The sequence below is a fragment of the Pseudophryne corroboree genome, chromosome 8 (genome assembly GCF_028390025.1).
Source record: "Pseudophryne corroboree isolate aPseCor3 chromosome 8, aPseCor3.hap2, whole genome shotgun sequence".
Taxonomy (NCBI): Eukaryota; Metazoa; Chordata; class Amphibia; order Anura; family Myobatrachidae; genus Pseudophryne; species Pseudophryne corroboree.
This window is the reverse complement of record NC_086451.1, coordinates 167,500,570-167,515,317: the sequence shown is the minus strand read 5'-3', so window position 1 is coordinate 167,515,317 and position 14,748 is coordinate 167,500,570. Positions and strand designations below refer to the sequence as shown.

At 48.7% G+C, this 14,748-nt stretch overlaps 13 non-coding genes and 1 pseudogene across 13 annotated transcripts; all 14 read right to left on the bottom strand.

Annotated features, from left to right (window-relative positions):
• Window positions 1-74: 74 nt before the first annotated feature.
• LOC134951714 (U1 spliceosomal RNA) lies at window positions 75-238 on the bottom strand. The gene has a single exon (XR_010184403.1). It is a non-coding gene; the product is annotated as a U1 spliceosomal RNA (small nuclear RNA).
• A 671-nt stretch (window positions 239-909) lies between these two features.
• LOC134953358 (U1 spliceosomal RNA) lies at window positions 910-1,072 on the bottom strand. The gene has a single exon (XR_010185535.1). It is a non-coding gene; the product is annotated as a U1 spliceosomal RNA (small nuclear RNA).
• Window positions 1,073-1,213: 141 nt separating this feature from the next.
• LOC134951786 (U1 spliceosomal RNA) lies at window positions 1,214-1,377 on the bottom strand. Its single transcript, XR_010184461.1, has one exon. It is a non-coding gene; the product is annotated as a U1 spliceosomal RNA (small nuclear RNA).
• A 7,406-nt stretch (window positions 1,378-8,783) lies between these two features.
• Window positions 8,784-8,946, bottom strand: LOC134952834 (U1 spliceosomal RNA). The gene has a single exon (XR_010185226.1). It is a non-coding gene; the product is annotated as a U1 spliceosomal RNA (small nuclear RNA).
• Window positions 8,947-9,098: 152 nt separating this feature from the next.
• On the bottom strand, window positions 9,099-9,262 carry LOC134951017 (U1 spliceosomal RNA). The gene has a single exon (XR_010183833.1). It is a non-coding gene; the product is annotated as a U1 spliceosomal RNA (small nuclear RNA).
• A 670-nt stretch (window positions 9,263-9,932) lies between these two features.
• Window positions 9,933-10,095, bottom strand: LOC134952531 (U1 spliceosomal RNA). Its single transcript, XR_010185034.1, has one exon. It is a non-coding gene; the product is annotated as a U1 spliceosomal RNA (small nuclear RNA).
• Window positions 10,096-10,247: 152 nt separating this feature from the next.
• On the bottom strand, window positions 10,248-10,411 carry LOC134951429 (U1 spliceosomal RNA). The gene has a single exon (XR_010184172.1). It is a non-coding gene; the product is annotated as a U1 spliceosomal RNA (small nuclear RNA).
• Window positions 10,412-11,082: 671 nt separating this feature from the next.
• LOC134952529 (U1 spliceosomal RNA) lies at window positions 11,083-11,245 on the bottom strand. Its single transcript, XR_010185033.1, has one exon. It is a non-coding gene; the product is annotated as a U1 spliceosomal RNA (small nuclear RNA).
• A 152-nt stretch (window positions 11,246-11,397) lies between these two features.
• On the bottom strand, window positions 11,398-11,561 carry LOC134951016 (U1 spliceosomal RNA). Its single transcript, XR_010183832.1, has one exon. It is a non-coding gene; the product is annotated as a U1 spliceosomal RNA (small nuclear RNA).
• Window positions 11,562-12,252: 691 nt separating this feature from the next.
• Window positions 12,253-12,394, bottom strand: LOC134952711 (U1 spliceosomal RNA; annotated as a pseudogene).
• Window positions 12,395-12,546: 152 nt separating this feature from the next.
• LOC134951428 (U1 spliceosomal RNA) lies at window positions 12,547-12,710 on the bottom strand. The gene has a single exon (XR_010184171.1). It is a non-coding gene; the product is annotated as a U1 spliceosomal RNA (small nuclear RNA).
• A 670-nt stretch (window positions 12,711-13,380) lies between these two features.
• Window positions 13,381-13,543, bottom strand: LOC134952279 (U1 spliceosomal RNA). The gene has a single exon (XR_010184839.1). It is a non-coding gene; the product is annotated as a U1 spliceosomal RNA (small nuclear RNA).
• Window positions 13,544-13,695: 152 nt separating this feature from the next.
• Window positions 13,696-13,859, bottom strand: LOC134951876 (U1 spliceosomal RNA). Its single transcript, XR_010184534.1, has one exon. It is a non-coding gene; the product is annotated as a U1 spliceosomal RNA (small nuclear RNA).
• A 673-nt stretch (window positions 13,860-14,532) lies between these two features.
• LOC134952355 (U1 spliceosomal RNA) lies at window positions 14,533-14,695 on the bottom strand. The gene has a single exon (XR_010184899.1). It is a non-coding gene; the product is annotated as a U1 spliceosomal RNA (small nuclear RNA).
• Window positions 14,696-14,748: the final 53 nt, after the last annotated feature.

Here is a 14,748-nt window from a genome sequence, read left to right as displayed (position 1 = left end):
AGGGAACTCTCGAAAGAAGAACAAGGCTAGAGGAAGATCTGAGACAAAGAAATCTGACTTTTACCAGAGCTGACCAGAGGAAAGCACAAACACAGTCCCCCACTACCACAAATAATGCTGTCAAGTTTACCACATTTGGGGAAATAACAGGGGTCAGCATACCCAGAATGCAATGAATGAACCTCACCCTGGGAGAACAATCTTCATGACCATGGTATCTCCTATACAAAATAAGTATGATTTGGGATAGGGCTGGAGAGGGCCGCTGCTCAGGCACATCTCTGTCAAGTAAAGGAGATTCAACTGAGGCAGCACAAGGGAACTCTCATCTGGGGACAACAACTGCAGGAGGTACACATATTTTCAGATGAACATGGGAGGGCAGAAGGCTGCCTAATACTGAAGCACCCCCAAACAACAAACCAAATGCAACAACTAGTGCAAGCATTCCTGGGGGAAGGCCTGCAGCAGATGGATTTGCATATGGTGATGTCATCCAAGCAGTGGGTCAAAGTTGGCTTCAACCCTCGTCTGCATATGAAAAGATAAAATTGGCATGCAGGGCATGGCGGCCTTTTGCGGTGCTTGGATGACCCCTAGTTCGCATTAAACACCTCCACCCTACTTCGGTGTGGGGCTCATGATGGCTATGCCCCAGCCCCTGAAGCATTCAAGCTGATTTCTTGCAGCAGCTGGGCACTGTAACAGCTCCAGAGCTGCTCTGTAAGGCAAGTAAAAGGGTGTGGGCCCTGCAGCACTACCTGTAGTTTGCATTGTGCGTTGGAAGGCACAAAGTAAGCAGACGGGAGAAGTCAGGATAGTGCGCAAGGGCATAGAAGGGAGCAACTCAAGAACAGAGAAGTGGAAACAGACTGCAAATTAGGCTGGAGAGAGACCTGAGACAAAGAGATCTGAATTATACGAGAGCCGACCAGGTGAAACACAAATAATGCAGTCAAGTGTCCAACATTTGGGGAAACCGCAGGAGTAGCACACCCAGAGTGCAATGGGTGAGCCTTGCCCTGGGAGAAGCACCTTCATGATCATAGTATCTCACCTGGCAGGTAAGTAGGAGCTGGGGAGGGTCGCTGCTCGGGCACCCCCCTGTTAAGTGAAGGAGATCCAACTGAGGCAGCACAAGGGAACTCTCGAAAGAAGAACAAGGCTAGAGGAAGATCTGAGACAAAGAAATCTGACTTTTACCAGAGCTGACCAGAGGAAAGCACAAACACAGTCTCTCACTACCACAAATAATGCAGTCCAGTTTCCCACATTTGGGGAAATCACAGGGGTCAGCATACCCAGAATGCAATGAATGAACCTCACCCTGGGAAAACAATCTTCATGACCATGGTATCTCCTATGCAAAATAAGTATGATTTGGGATAGAGCTGGGGAGGGCCGCTGCTCAGGCACATCTCTGTCAAGTAAAGGAGATTCAACTGAGGCAGCACAAGGGAACTCTCATCTGGGGACAACAACTGCAGGGAGAACACATATTTTCAGATGAACATGGGAGGGCAGAAGGCTGCCTAATACTGAAGCACCCCCAAACAACAAACCAAATGCAACAACTAGTGCAAGCATTCCTGGGGGAAGGCCTGCAGCAGATGGATTTGCATATGGTGATGTCATCCAAGCAGTGGGTCAAAGTTGGCTTCAACACTCATCTGCATATGAATAGAGAAGAGGGGCGTGCAGGGCATGGCGGCCTTTTGCGGCGCTTGGATGACCCCTAGTTCGCATTAAACACCTCCACCCTCCTTCGGTGTGGGGCTCATGTTTGCTATGCCCCAGCCCCTGAAGCATTCAAGCTGATTTCTTGCAGCAGCTGGGCACTGTAACAGCTCCAGAGCTGCTCTGTAAGGCAAGTAAAAGGGTGTGGGCCCTGCAGCACTACCTGTAGTTCGCATTGTGCGTTGGATAGAGATGAGCGGGTTCGGTTCCTCGGAATCCGAACCCGCCCTAACTTCAGCTTTTTTTACACGGATCCGAGCGACTCGGATCTTCCCGCCTTGCTCGGTTAACCCGAGCGCGCCCGAACGTCATCATGACGCTGTCGGATTCTCGCGAGGCTCGGATTCTATCGCGAGACTCGGATTCTATATAAGGAGCCGCGCGTCGCCGCCATTTTACACGTGCATTGAGATTGATAGTGAGAGGACGTGGCTGGCGTCCTCTCCGTTTAGAGAAGAAATAGATAGGAGAGTGAGAGTGAGACAGTGACACTTCATTTACTGGAGCTTAGGAGGAGTACTCAGACAGAGAGTGCAGAATTTTGCTGATAGTATTAGTTAGTTATACTAGTGACAGAGTGAGACAGTGACACTTCATTTACTGGAGCTTAGGAGGAGTACTCAGACAGAGAGTGCAGAATTTTGCTGATAGTATTAGTTAGTTATACTAGTGACTGACCAGTGACCACCAGTGCAGTTTTATATTATTTAATATAATCCGTTCTCTGCCTGAAAAAACGATACACAGTGACTCAGTCACATACCATATCTGTGCTCAGCCCAGTGTGCTGCTGCATCATCTATGTATAATATCTGACTGTGCTCACACAGCTTAATTGTGGGGGAGACTGGGGAGCAGTTAGGTTATAGCAGGAGCCAGGAGTACATATTAAAATTAAACAGTGCACACTTTTTTTCTGCAGGAGTGCCACTGCCAGTGTGACTGACCAGTGACCTGACCACCAGTATATAGTATACTATATTGTATTGTGAATGTCTGCCTGTAAAAGTTAAACACACGTCGTGTGACTTGTGTGGTGTTTTTTTATTCTATAAAATAAAAAACTCATTCTGCTGACAGACAGTGTCCAGCAGGTCCGTCATTATATAATATATACCTGTCCGGCTGCAGTAGTGATATATATATATTTTTTATATCATTATTTATCATCCAGTCGCAGCAGACACAGTACGGTAGTTCACGGCTGTAGCTACCTCTGTGTCGGCACTCGGCAGTCCATCCATAATTGTATACCACCTACCCGTGGTTTTTTTTTTCTTTCTTCTTTATACATACTACATCTCATTATCATCCAGTCTATATTAGCAGCAGACACAGTACAGTACGGTAGTCCACGGCTGTAGCTACCTCTGTGTCGGCACTCGGCAGTCCGTCCATAATTGTATACCACCTACCCGTGGTTTTTTTTTTCTTTCTTCTTTATACATACTACATCTCATTATCAACCAGTCTATATTAGCAGCAGACACAGTACGGTATTCCACGGCTGTAGCTACCTCTGTGTCGGCACTCGGCAGTCCATCCATAATTGTATACCACCTACCCGTGGTTTTTTTTTCTTTCTTCTTTATACATACTACATCTCATTATCATCCAGTCTATATTAGCAGCAGACACAGTACAGTACGGTAGTCCACGGCTGTAGCTACCTCTGTGTCGGCACTCGGCAGTCCGTCCATAATTGTATACCACCTACCCGTGGTTTTTTTTTTCTTTCTTCTTTATACATACTACATCTCATTATCAACCAGTCTATATTAGCAGCAGACACAGTACGGTAGTCCACGGCTGTAGCTACCTCTGTGTCGGCACTCGGCAGTCCATCCATAATTGTATACCACCTACCCGTGGTTTTTTTTTCTTTCTTCTTTATACATACTACATCTCATTATCATCCAGTCTATATTAGCAGCAGACACAGTACAGTACGGTAGTCCACGGCTGTAGCTACCTCTGTGTCGGCACTCGGCAGTCCGTCCATAATTGTATACCACCTACCCGTGTTTTTTTTTTCTTTCTTCTTTATACATACTACATCTCATTATCATCCAGTCTATATTAGCAGCAGACACAGTACAGTACGGTAGTCCACGGCTGTAGCTACCTCTGTGTCGGCACTCGGCAGTCCGTCCATAATTGTATACCACCTACCCGTGGTTTTTTTTTTCTTTCTTCTTTATACATACTACATCTCATTATCATCCAGTCTATATTAGCAGCAGACACAGTACAGTACGGTAGTCCACGGCTGTAGCTACCTCTGTGTCGGCACTCGGCAGTCCGTCCATAATTGTATACCACCTACCCGTGGTTTTTTTTTCTTTCTTCTTTATACATACTACATCTCATTATCATCCAGTCTATATTAGCAGCAGACACAGTACAGTACGGTAGTCCACGGCTGTAGCTACCTCTGTGTCGGCACTCGGCAGTCCGTCCATAATTGTATACCACCTACCCGTGGTTTTTTTTTTCTTTCTTCTTTATACATACTACATCTCATTATCAACCAGTCTATATTAGCAGCAGACACAGTACGGTAGTCCACGGCTGTAGCTACCTCTGTGTCGGCACTCGGCAGTCCATCCATAATTGTATACTAGTATCCATCCATCTCCATTGTTTACCTGAGGTGCCTTTTAGTTGTGCCTATTAAAATATGGAGAACAAAAATGTTGAGGTTCCAAAATTAGGGAAAGATCAAGATCCACTTCCACCTCGTGCTGAAGCTGCTGCCACTAGTCATGGCCGAGACGATGAAATGCCAGCAACGTCGTCTGCCAAGGCCGATGCCCAATGTCATAGTACAGAGCATGTCAAATCCAAAACACCAAATATCAGTAAAAAAAGGACTCCAAAACCTAAAATAAAATTGTCGGAGGAGAAGCGTAAACTTGCCAATATGCCATTTACCACACGGAGTGGCAAGGAACGGCTGAGGCCCTGGCCTATGTTCATGGCTAGTGGTTCAGCTTCACATGAGGATGGAAGCACTCAGCCTCTCGCTAGAAAACTGAAAAGACTCAAGCTGGCAAAAGCACCGCAAAGAACTGTGCGTTCTTCGAAATCCCAAATCCACAAGGAGAGTCCAATTGTGTCGGTTGCGATGCCTGACCTTCCCAACACTGGACGTGAAGAGCATGCGCCTTCCACCATTTGCACGCCCCCTGCAAGTGCTGGAAGGAGCACCCGCAGTCCAGTTCCTGATAGTCAGATTGAAGATGTCAGTGTTGAAGTACACCAGGATGAGGAGGATATGGGTGTTGCTGGCGCTGGGGAGGAAATTGACCAGGAGGATTCTGATGGTGAGGTGGTTTGTTTAAGTCAGGCACCAGGGGAGACACCTGTTGTCCGTGGGAGGAATATGGCCACTGACATGCCTGGTGAAAATACCAAAAAAATCAGCTCTTCGGTGTGGAAGTATTTCAACAGAAATGCGGACAACAGGTGTCAAGCCGTGTGTTGCCTTTGTCAAGCTGTAATAAGTAGGGGTAAGGACGTTAACCACCTCGGAACATCCTCCCTTATACGTCACCTGCAGCGCATTCATAATAAGTCAGTGACAAGTTCAAAAACTTTGGGGCGACAGCGGAAGCAGTCCACTGACCAGTAAATCCCTTCCTCTTGTAACCAAGCTCACGCAAACCACCCCACCAACTCCCTCAGTGTCAATTTCCTCCTTCCCCAGGAATGCCAATAGTCCTGCAGGCCATGTCACTGGCAATTCTGACGAGTCCTCTCCTGCCTGGGATTCCTCCGATGCATCCTTGCATGTAACGCCTACTGCTGCTGGCGCTGCTGTTGTTGCTGCTGGGAGTCGATGGTCATCCCAGAGGGGAAGTCGTAAGCCCACTTGTACTACTTCCAGTAAGCAATTGACTGTTCAACAGTCCTTTGCGAGGAAGATGAAATATCACAGCAGTCATCCTGCTGCAAAGCGGATAACTGAGGCCTTGACAACTATGTTGGTGTTAGACGTGCATCCGGTATCCGCCGTTAGTTCACAGGGAACTAGACAATTTATTGAGGCAGTGTGCCCCCGTTACCAAATACCATCTAGGTTCCACTTCTCTAGGCAGGCGATACCGAGAATGTACACGGACGTCAGAAAAAGACTCACCAGTGTCCTAAAAAATGCAGTTGTACCCAATGTCCACTTAACCACGGACATGTGGACAAGTGGAGCAGGGCAGGGTCAGGACTATATGACTGTGACAGCCCACTGGGTAGATGTATGGACTCCCGCCGCAAGAACAGCAGCGGCGGCACCAGTAGCAGCATCTCGCAAACGCCAACTCTTTCCTAGGCAGGCTACGCTTTGTATCACCGCTTTCCAGAATACGCACACAGCTGAAAACCTCTTACGGCAACTGAGGAAGATCATCGCGGAATGGCTTACCCCAATTGGACTCTCCTGTGGATTTGTGGCATCCGACAACGCCAGCAATATTGTGTGTGCATTAAATATGGGCAAATTCCAGCACGTCCCATGTTTTGCACATACCTTGAATTTGGTGGTGCAGAATTTTTTAAAAAACGACAGGGGCGTGCAAGAGATGCTGTCGGTGGCCAGAAGAATTGCGGGACACTTTCGGCGTACAGGCACCACGTACAGAAGACTGGAGCACCACCAAAAACTACTGAACCTGCCCTGCCATCATCTGAAGCAAGAAGTGGTAACGAGGTGGAATTCAACCCTCTATATGCTTCAGAGGTTGGAGGAGCAGCAAAAGGCCATTCAAGCCTATACAATTGAGCACGATATAGGAGGTGGAATGCACCTGTCTCAAGTGCAGTGGAGAATGATTTCAACGTTGTGCAAGGTTCTGATGCCCTTTGAACTTGCCACACGTGAAGTCAGTTCAGACACTCCCAGCCTGAGTCAGGTCATTCCCCTCATCAGGCTTTTGCAGAAGAATCTGGAGACATTGAAGGAGGAGCTAACACGGAGCGATTCCGCTAGGCATGTGGGACTTGTGGATGGAGCCCTTAATTCGCTTAACAAGGATTCACGGGTGGTCAATCTGTTGAAATCAGAGCACTATATTTTGGCCACCGTGCTCGATCCTAGATTTAAAGCCTACCTTGGATCTCTCTTTCCGGCAGACACAAGTCTGCTGGGGTTGAAAGACCTGCTGGTGAGAAAATTGTCAAGTCAAGCGGAACGCGACCTGTCAACATCTCCTCCTTCACATTCTCCCGCAACTGGGGGTGCGAGGAAAAGGCTCAGAATTCCGAGCCCACCCGCTGGCGGTGATGCAGGGCAGTCTGGAGCGACTGCTGATGCTGACATCTGGTCCGGACTGAAGGACCTGACAATGATTACGGACATGTCGTCTACTGTCACTGCATATGATTCTCTCAACATTGAAAGAATGGTGGAGGATTATATGAGTGACCGCATCCAAGTAGGCACGTCACACAGTCCGTACTTATACTGGCAGGAAAAAGAGGCAATTTGGAGGCCCTTGCACAAACTGGCTTTATTCTACCTAAGTTGCCCTCCCACAAGTGTGTACTCCGAAAGAGTGTTTAGTGCCGCCGCTCACCTTGTCAGCAATCGGCGTACGAGGTTACATCCAGAAAATGTGGAGAAGATGATGTTCATTAAAATGAATTATAATCAATTCCTCCGTGGAGACACTGACCAGCAGCAATTGCCTCCACAAAGTACACAGGGAGCTGAGATGGTGGATTCCAGTGGGGACGAATTGATAATCTGTGAGGAGGGGGATGTACACGGTGATATATCGGAGGATGATGATGAGGTGGACATCTTGCCTCTGTAGAGCCAGTTTGTGCAAGGAGAGATTAATTGCTTCTTTTTTGGGGGGGGTCCAAACCAACCCGTCATATCAGTCACAGTCGTGTGGCAGACCCTGTCACTGAAATGATGGGTTGGTTAAAGTGTGCATGTCCTGTTTATACAACATAAGGGTGGGTGGGTGGGAGGGCCCAAGGACAATTCCATCTTGCACCTCTTTTTTCTTTTATTTTTCTTTGCGTCATGTGCTGTTTGGGGAGGGTTTTTTGGAAGGGCCATCCTGCGTGACACTGCAGTGCCACTCCTAGATGGGCCCGGTGTTTGTGTCGGCCACTAGGGTCGCTTATCTTACTCACACAGTCAGCTACCTCATTGCGCCTCTTTTTTTCTTTGCGTCATGTGCTGTTTGGGGAGGGTTTTTTGGAAGGGCCATCCTGCGTGACACTGCAGTGCCACTCCTAGATGGGCCCGGTGTTTGTGTCGGCCACTAGGGTCGCTTATCTTACTCACACAGTCAGCTACCTCATTGCGCCTCTTTTTTTCTTTGCGTCATGTGCTGTTTGGGGAGGGTTTTTTGGAAGGGCCATCCTGCGTGACACTGCAGTGCCACTCCTAGATGGGCCCGGTGTTTGTGTCGGCCACTAGGGTCGCTTATCTTACTCACACAGTCAGCTACCTCATTGCGCCTCTTTTTTTCTTTGCGTCATGTGCTGTTTGGGGAGGGTTTTTTGGAAGGGACATCCTGCGTGACACTGCAGTGCCACTCCTAGATGGGCCCGGTGTTTGTGTCGGCCACTAGGGTCGCTTATCTTACTCACACAGCGACCTCGGTGCAAATTTTAGGACTAAAAATAATATTGTGAGGTGTGAGGTATTCAGAATAGACTGAAAATGAGTGTAAATTATGGTTTTTGAGGTTAATAATACTTTGGGATCAAAATGACCCCCACATTCTATGATTTAAGCTGTTTTTTAGGGTTTTTTGAAAAAAACACCCGAATCCAAAACACACCCGAATCCGACAAAAAAAATTCGGTGAGGTTTTGCCAAAACGCGGTCGAACCCAAAACACGGCCGCGGAACCGAACCCAAAACACAAAACCCGAAAAATTTCCGGCGCTCATCTCTAGCGTTGGAAGGCACAAAGTAAGCAGACGGGAGAAGTCAGGATAGTGCGCAAGGGCATAGAAGGGAGCGGCTCAAGAAAAGAAAAGTGGAAACAGACAGCAAACTAGGCTGGAGAGAGACCTGAGACAAAGACATCTGAATTATACGAGAGCCGACCAGGGGAAACACAAATTATGCAGTCAAGTTTCCCACATTTGGGGAAATCACAGGGGCAGCACACCCAGAGTGCGATGGGTGAGCCTTGCCCTGGGAGAAGCACCTACATGATCATAGTATCTCACCTGGCAGGTAAGTAGGAGTTGGGCTAGAGCTGGGGAGGGTCGCTGCTCGGGCACCCCCCTGTCAAGTGAAGGAGATCCAACTGAGGCAGCACAAGGGAACTCTCGAAAGAAGAACAAGGCTAGAGGAAGATCTGAGACAAAGAAATCTGACTTTTACCAGAGCTGACCAGAGGAAAGCACAAACACAGTCCCCCACTACCACAAATAATGCAGTCGAGTTTCCAACAGTTGGGGAAATCACAGGGGTCAGCATACCCAGAATGCAATGAATGAACCTCACCCTGGGAGAACAATCTTCATGACCATGGTATCTCCTATGCAAAATAAGTATGATTTGGGATAGGGCTGGGGAGGGCCGCTGCTCAGGCACATCTCTGTCAAGTAAAGGCGATTCAACTGAGGCAGCACAAGGGAACTCTCATCTTGGGACAACAACTGCAGGGAGAACACATATTTTCAGATGAACATGGGAGGGCAGAAGGCTGCCTAATACTGAAGCACCCCCAAACAACAAACCAAATGCAACAACTAGTGCAAGCATTCCTGGGGAAGGCCTGCAGCAGATGGATTTGCATATGGTGATGTCATCCAAGCAGTGGGTCAAAGTTGGCTTCAACCCTCGTCTGCATATGAAAAGAAAAAAGGGATGTGCAGGGAATGGCGGCCTTTTGCGGCGCTTGGATGACCCCTAATTCGCATTAAACATCTCCACCCTCCTTCGGTGTGGGGCTCATGTTGGCTATGCCCCAGCCCCTGAAGCATTCAAGCTGATTTCTTGCAGCAGCTGGGCACTGTAACAGCTCCAGAGCTGCTCTGTAAAGCATGTAAAAGGGTGTGGGCCCTGCAGCACTACCTGTAGTTTGCATTGTGCGTTGGAAGGCACAAAGTAAGCAGACAGGAGAGGTCAGAATAGTGCGCAAGGGCATAGAAGGGAGCGGCTCAAGAAAAGAGAAGTGGAAACAGACAGCAAACTAGGCTGGAGAGAGACCTGAGACAAAGAGATCTGAATTATACGAGAGCCGACCAGGGGAAACACAAATTATGCAGTCAAGTTTCCCACATTTGGGGAAATCACAGGGGCAGCACACCCAGAGTGCAATGGGTGAGCCTTGCCCTGGGAGAAGCACCTACATGATCATAGTATCTCACCTGGCAGGTAAGTAGGAGTTGGGCTAGAGCTGGGGAGGGTCGCAGCTCGGGCACCCCCCTGTCAAGTGAAGGAGATCCAACTGAGGCAGCACAAGGGAACTCTCGAAAGAAGAACAAGGCTAGAGGAAGATCTGAGACAAAGAAATCTGACTTTTACCAGAGCTGACCAGAGGAAAGCACAAACACAGTCCCCCACTACCACAAATAATGCAGCCAAGTTTCCCACATTTGGGGAAATCACAGGGGTCAGCATACCCAGAATGCAATGAATGAACCTCAACCTGGGAGAACAATCTTCATGACCATGGTATCTCCTATGCAAAATAAGTATGATTTGGGATAGAGCTGGGGAGGGCCGCTGCTCAGGCACATCTCTGTCAAGTAAAGGAGATTCAACTGAGGCAGCACAAGGGAACTCTCATCTGGGGACAACAACTGCAGGGAGAACACATATTTTCAGATGAACATGGGAGGGCAGAAGGCTGCCTAATACTGAAGCACCCCCAAACAACAAACCAAATGCAACAACTAGTGCAAGCATTCCTGGGGGAAGGCCTGCAGCAGATGGATTTGCATATGGTGATGTCATCCAAGCAGTGGGTCAAAGTTGGCTTCAACCCTCGTCTGCATATGAAAAGAAAAAAGGGATGTGCAGGGAATGGCGGCCTTTTGCGGCGCTTGGATGACCCCTAATTCGCATTAAACATCTCCACCCTCCTTCGGTGTGGGGCTCATGTTGGCTATGCCCCAGCCCCTGAAGCATTCAAGCTGATTTCTTGCAGCAGCTGGGCACTGTAACAGCTCCAGAGCTGCTCTGTAAAGCATGTAAAAGGGTGTGGGCCCTGCAGCACTACCTGTAGTTTGCATTGTGCGTTGGAAGGCACAAAGTAAGCAGACAGGAGAGGTCAGAATAGTGCGCAAGGGCATAGAAGGGAGCGGCTCAAGAAAAGAGAAGTGGAAACAGACAGCAAACTAGGCTGGAGAGAGACCTGAGACAAAGAGATCTGAATTATACGAGAGCCGACCAGGGGAAACACAAATTATGCAGTCAAGTTTCCCACATTTGGGGAAATCACAGGGGCAGCACACCCAGAGTGCAATGGGTGAGCCTTGCCCTGGGAGAAGCACCTACATGATCATAGTATCTCACCTGGCAGGTAAGTAGGAGTTGGGCTAGAGCTGGGGAGGGTCGCAGCTCGGGCACCCCCCTGTCAAGTGAAGGAGATCCAACTGAGGCAGCACAAGGGAACTCTCGAAAGAAGAACAAGGCTAGAGGAAGATCTGAGACAAAGAAATCTGACTTTTACCAGAGCTGACCAGAGGAAAGCACAAACACAGTCCCCCACTACCACAAATAATGCAGTCGAGTTTCCAACAGTTGGGGAAATCACAGGGGTCAGCATACCCAGAATGCAATGAATGAACCTCACCCTGGGAGAACAATCTTCATGACCATGGTATCTCCTATGCAAAATAAGTATGATTTGGGATAGGGCTGGGGAGGGCCGCTGCTCAGGCACATCTCTGTCAAGTAAAGGCGATTCAACTGAGGCAGCACAAGGGAACTCTCATCTTGGGACAACAACTGCAGGGAGAACACATATTTTCAGATGAACATGGGAGGGCAGAAGGCTGCCTAATACTGAAGCACCCCCAAACAACAAACCAAATGCAACAACTAGTGCAAGCATTCCTGGGGAAGGCCTGCAGCAGATGGATTTGCATATGGTGATGTCATCCAAGCAGTGGGTCAAAGTTGGCTTCAACCCTCGTCTGCATATGAAAAGAAAAAAGGGATGTGCAGGGAATGGCGGCCTTTTGCGGCGCTTGGATGACCCCTAATTCGCATTAAACATCTCCACCCTCCTTCGGTGTGGGGCTCATGTTGGCTATGCCCCAGCCCCTGAAGCATTCAAGCTGATTTCTTGCAGCAGCTGGGCACTGTAACAGCTCCAGAGCTGCTCTGTAAAGCATGTAAAAGGGTGTGGGCCCTGCAGCACTACCTGTAGTTTGCATTGTGCGTTGGAAGGCACAAAGTAAGCAGACAGGAGAGGTCAGAATAGTGCGCAAGGGCATAGAAGGGAGCGGCTCAAGAAAAGAGAAGTGGAAACAGACAGCAAACTAGGCTGGAGAGAGACCTGAGACAAAGAGATCTGAATTATATGAGAGCCGACCAGGGGAAACACAAATTATGCAGTCAAGTTTCCCACATTTGGGGAAATCACAGGGGCAGCACACCCAGAGTGCAATGGGTGAGCCTTGCCCTGGGAGAAGCACCTACATGATCATAGTATCTCACCTGGCAGGTAAGTAGGAGTTGGGCTAGAGCTGGGGAGGGTCGCAGCTCGGGCACCCCCCTGTCAAGTGAAGGAGATCCAACTGAGGCAGCACAAGGGAACTCTCGAAAGAAGAACAAGGCTAGAGGAAGATCTGAGACAAAGAAATCTGACTTTTACCAGAGCTGACCAGAGGAAAGCACAAACACAGTCCCCCACTACCACAAATAATGCAGCCAAGTTTCCCACATTTGGGGAAATCACAGGGGTCAGCATACCCAGAATGCAATGAATGAACCTCAACCTGGGAGAACAATCTTCATGACCATGGTATCTCCTATGCAAAATAAGTATGATTTGGGATAGAGCTGGGGAGGGCCGCTGCTCAGGCACATCTCTGTCAAGTAAAGGAGATTCAACTGAGGCAGCACAAGGGAACTCTCATCTGGGGACAACAACTGCAGGGAGAACACATATTTTCAGATGAACATGGGAGGGCAGAAGGCTGCCTAATACTGAAGCACCCCCAAACAACAAACCAAATGCAACAACTAGTGCAAGCATTCCTGGGGGAAGGCCTGCAGCAGATGGATTTGCATATGGTGATGTCATCCAAGCAGTGGGTCAAAGTTGGCTTCAACCCTCGTCTGCATATGAAAAGAAAAAAGGGATGTGCAGGGCATGGCGGCCTTTTGCGGCGCTTGGATGACCCCTAATTCACATTAAACACCTCCACCCTCCTTCGGTGTGGGGCTCATGTTGGCTATGCCCCAGCCCCTGAAGCATTCAAGCTGATTTCTTGCAGCAGCTGGGCACTGTAACAGCTCCAGAGCTGCTCTGTAAAGCATGTAAAAGGGTGTGGGCCCTGCAGCACTACCTGTAGTTTGCATTGACGTTGGAAGGCACAAAGTAAGCAGACAGGAGAGGTCATAATAGTGCGCAAGGGCATAGAAGGGAGCGGCTCAAGAAAAGAGAAGTGGAAACAGACAGCAAACTAGGCTGGAGAGAGACCTGAGACAAAGAGATCTGAATTATACGAGAGCCGACCAGGGGAAACACAAATTATGCAGTCAAGTTTCCCACATTTGGGGAAATCGCAAGAGCAGCACACCCAGAGTGCAATGGGTGAGCCTTGCCCTGGGAGAAGCACCTTCATGATCATAGTATCTCACCTGGCAGGTAAGTAGGAGTTGGGCTAGAGCTGGGTAGGGTCGCTGCTCGGGCACTTCTCTGTCAAGTGAAGGAGATCCAACTGAGTCAGCACAAGGGAACTCTCGAAAGAAGAACAAGGCTAGAGGAAGATCTGAGACAAATAAATCTGACTTTTACCAGAGCTGACCAGAGGAAAGCACAAACACAGTCCCCCACTACCACAAATAATGAAGTCGAGTTTCCCACATTTGGGGAAATCACAGGGGTCAGCATACCCAGAATGCAATGAATGAACCTCACCCTGGGATAACAGTCTTCATTACCATGATATCTCCTATGCAAAATAAGTATGATTTGGGATAGGGCTGGGGAGGGCCGCTGCTCAGGCACATCTCTGTCAAGTAAAGGAGATTCAACTGAGGCAGCACAAGGGAACTCTCATCTGGGGACAACAACTGCAGGGAGAACACATATTTTCAGATGAACATGGGAGGGCAGAAGGCTGCCTAATACTGAAGCACCCCCAAACAACAAACCAAATGCAACAACTAGTACAAGCATTCCTGGGGGAAGGTCTGCAGAAGACGGATTTGCATACAGTGATGTCATCCAAGCAGTGGGCCAAAGTTGGCTGGAACCCTCATCTGCATATGAAAAGAGAAAAGGGGTATGCAGGGAATGGCGGCCTTTTGCGGCGCTTGGATGACCCTTAGTTCGCATTAAACACCCCCACCCTCCTTCGGTGTGGGGCTCATGTTGGCAATGCCCCAGCCCCTGAAGCATTCAAGCTGATTTCTTGCAGCAACTTGGCACTGTAACAGCTCCAGAGCTGCTCTGTAATGCAAGTAAAAGTTTGTGGGCCCTGCAGCACTACCTGTAGTTTGCATTGTGCATTGGAAGGCACAAAGTAAGCAGACAGGAGGAGAAGTCAGGATAGTGCACAAGGGTATAGAAGGGAGGGGCTTAAAAAAAAGAAGTGGAAACAGACTGCAAACTAGGCTGGAGAAAGACCTGAGACAAAGAGATCTGAATTATATGAAAGCCGACCAGTGGAAACACAAATTATGCAGTCAAGTTTCCCACATTTGGGGAAATCGCAAGAGCAGCACACCCAGAGTGCAATGGGTGAGCCTTGCCCTGGGAGAAGCACCTTCATGATCATAGTATCTCACCTGGCAGGTAAGTAGGAGTTGGGCTAGAGCTGGGTAGGGTCGCTGCTCGGGCACTTCTCTGTCAAGTG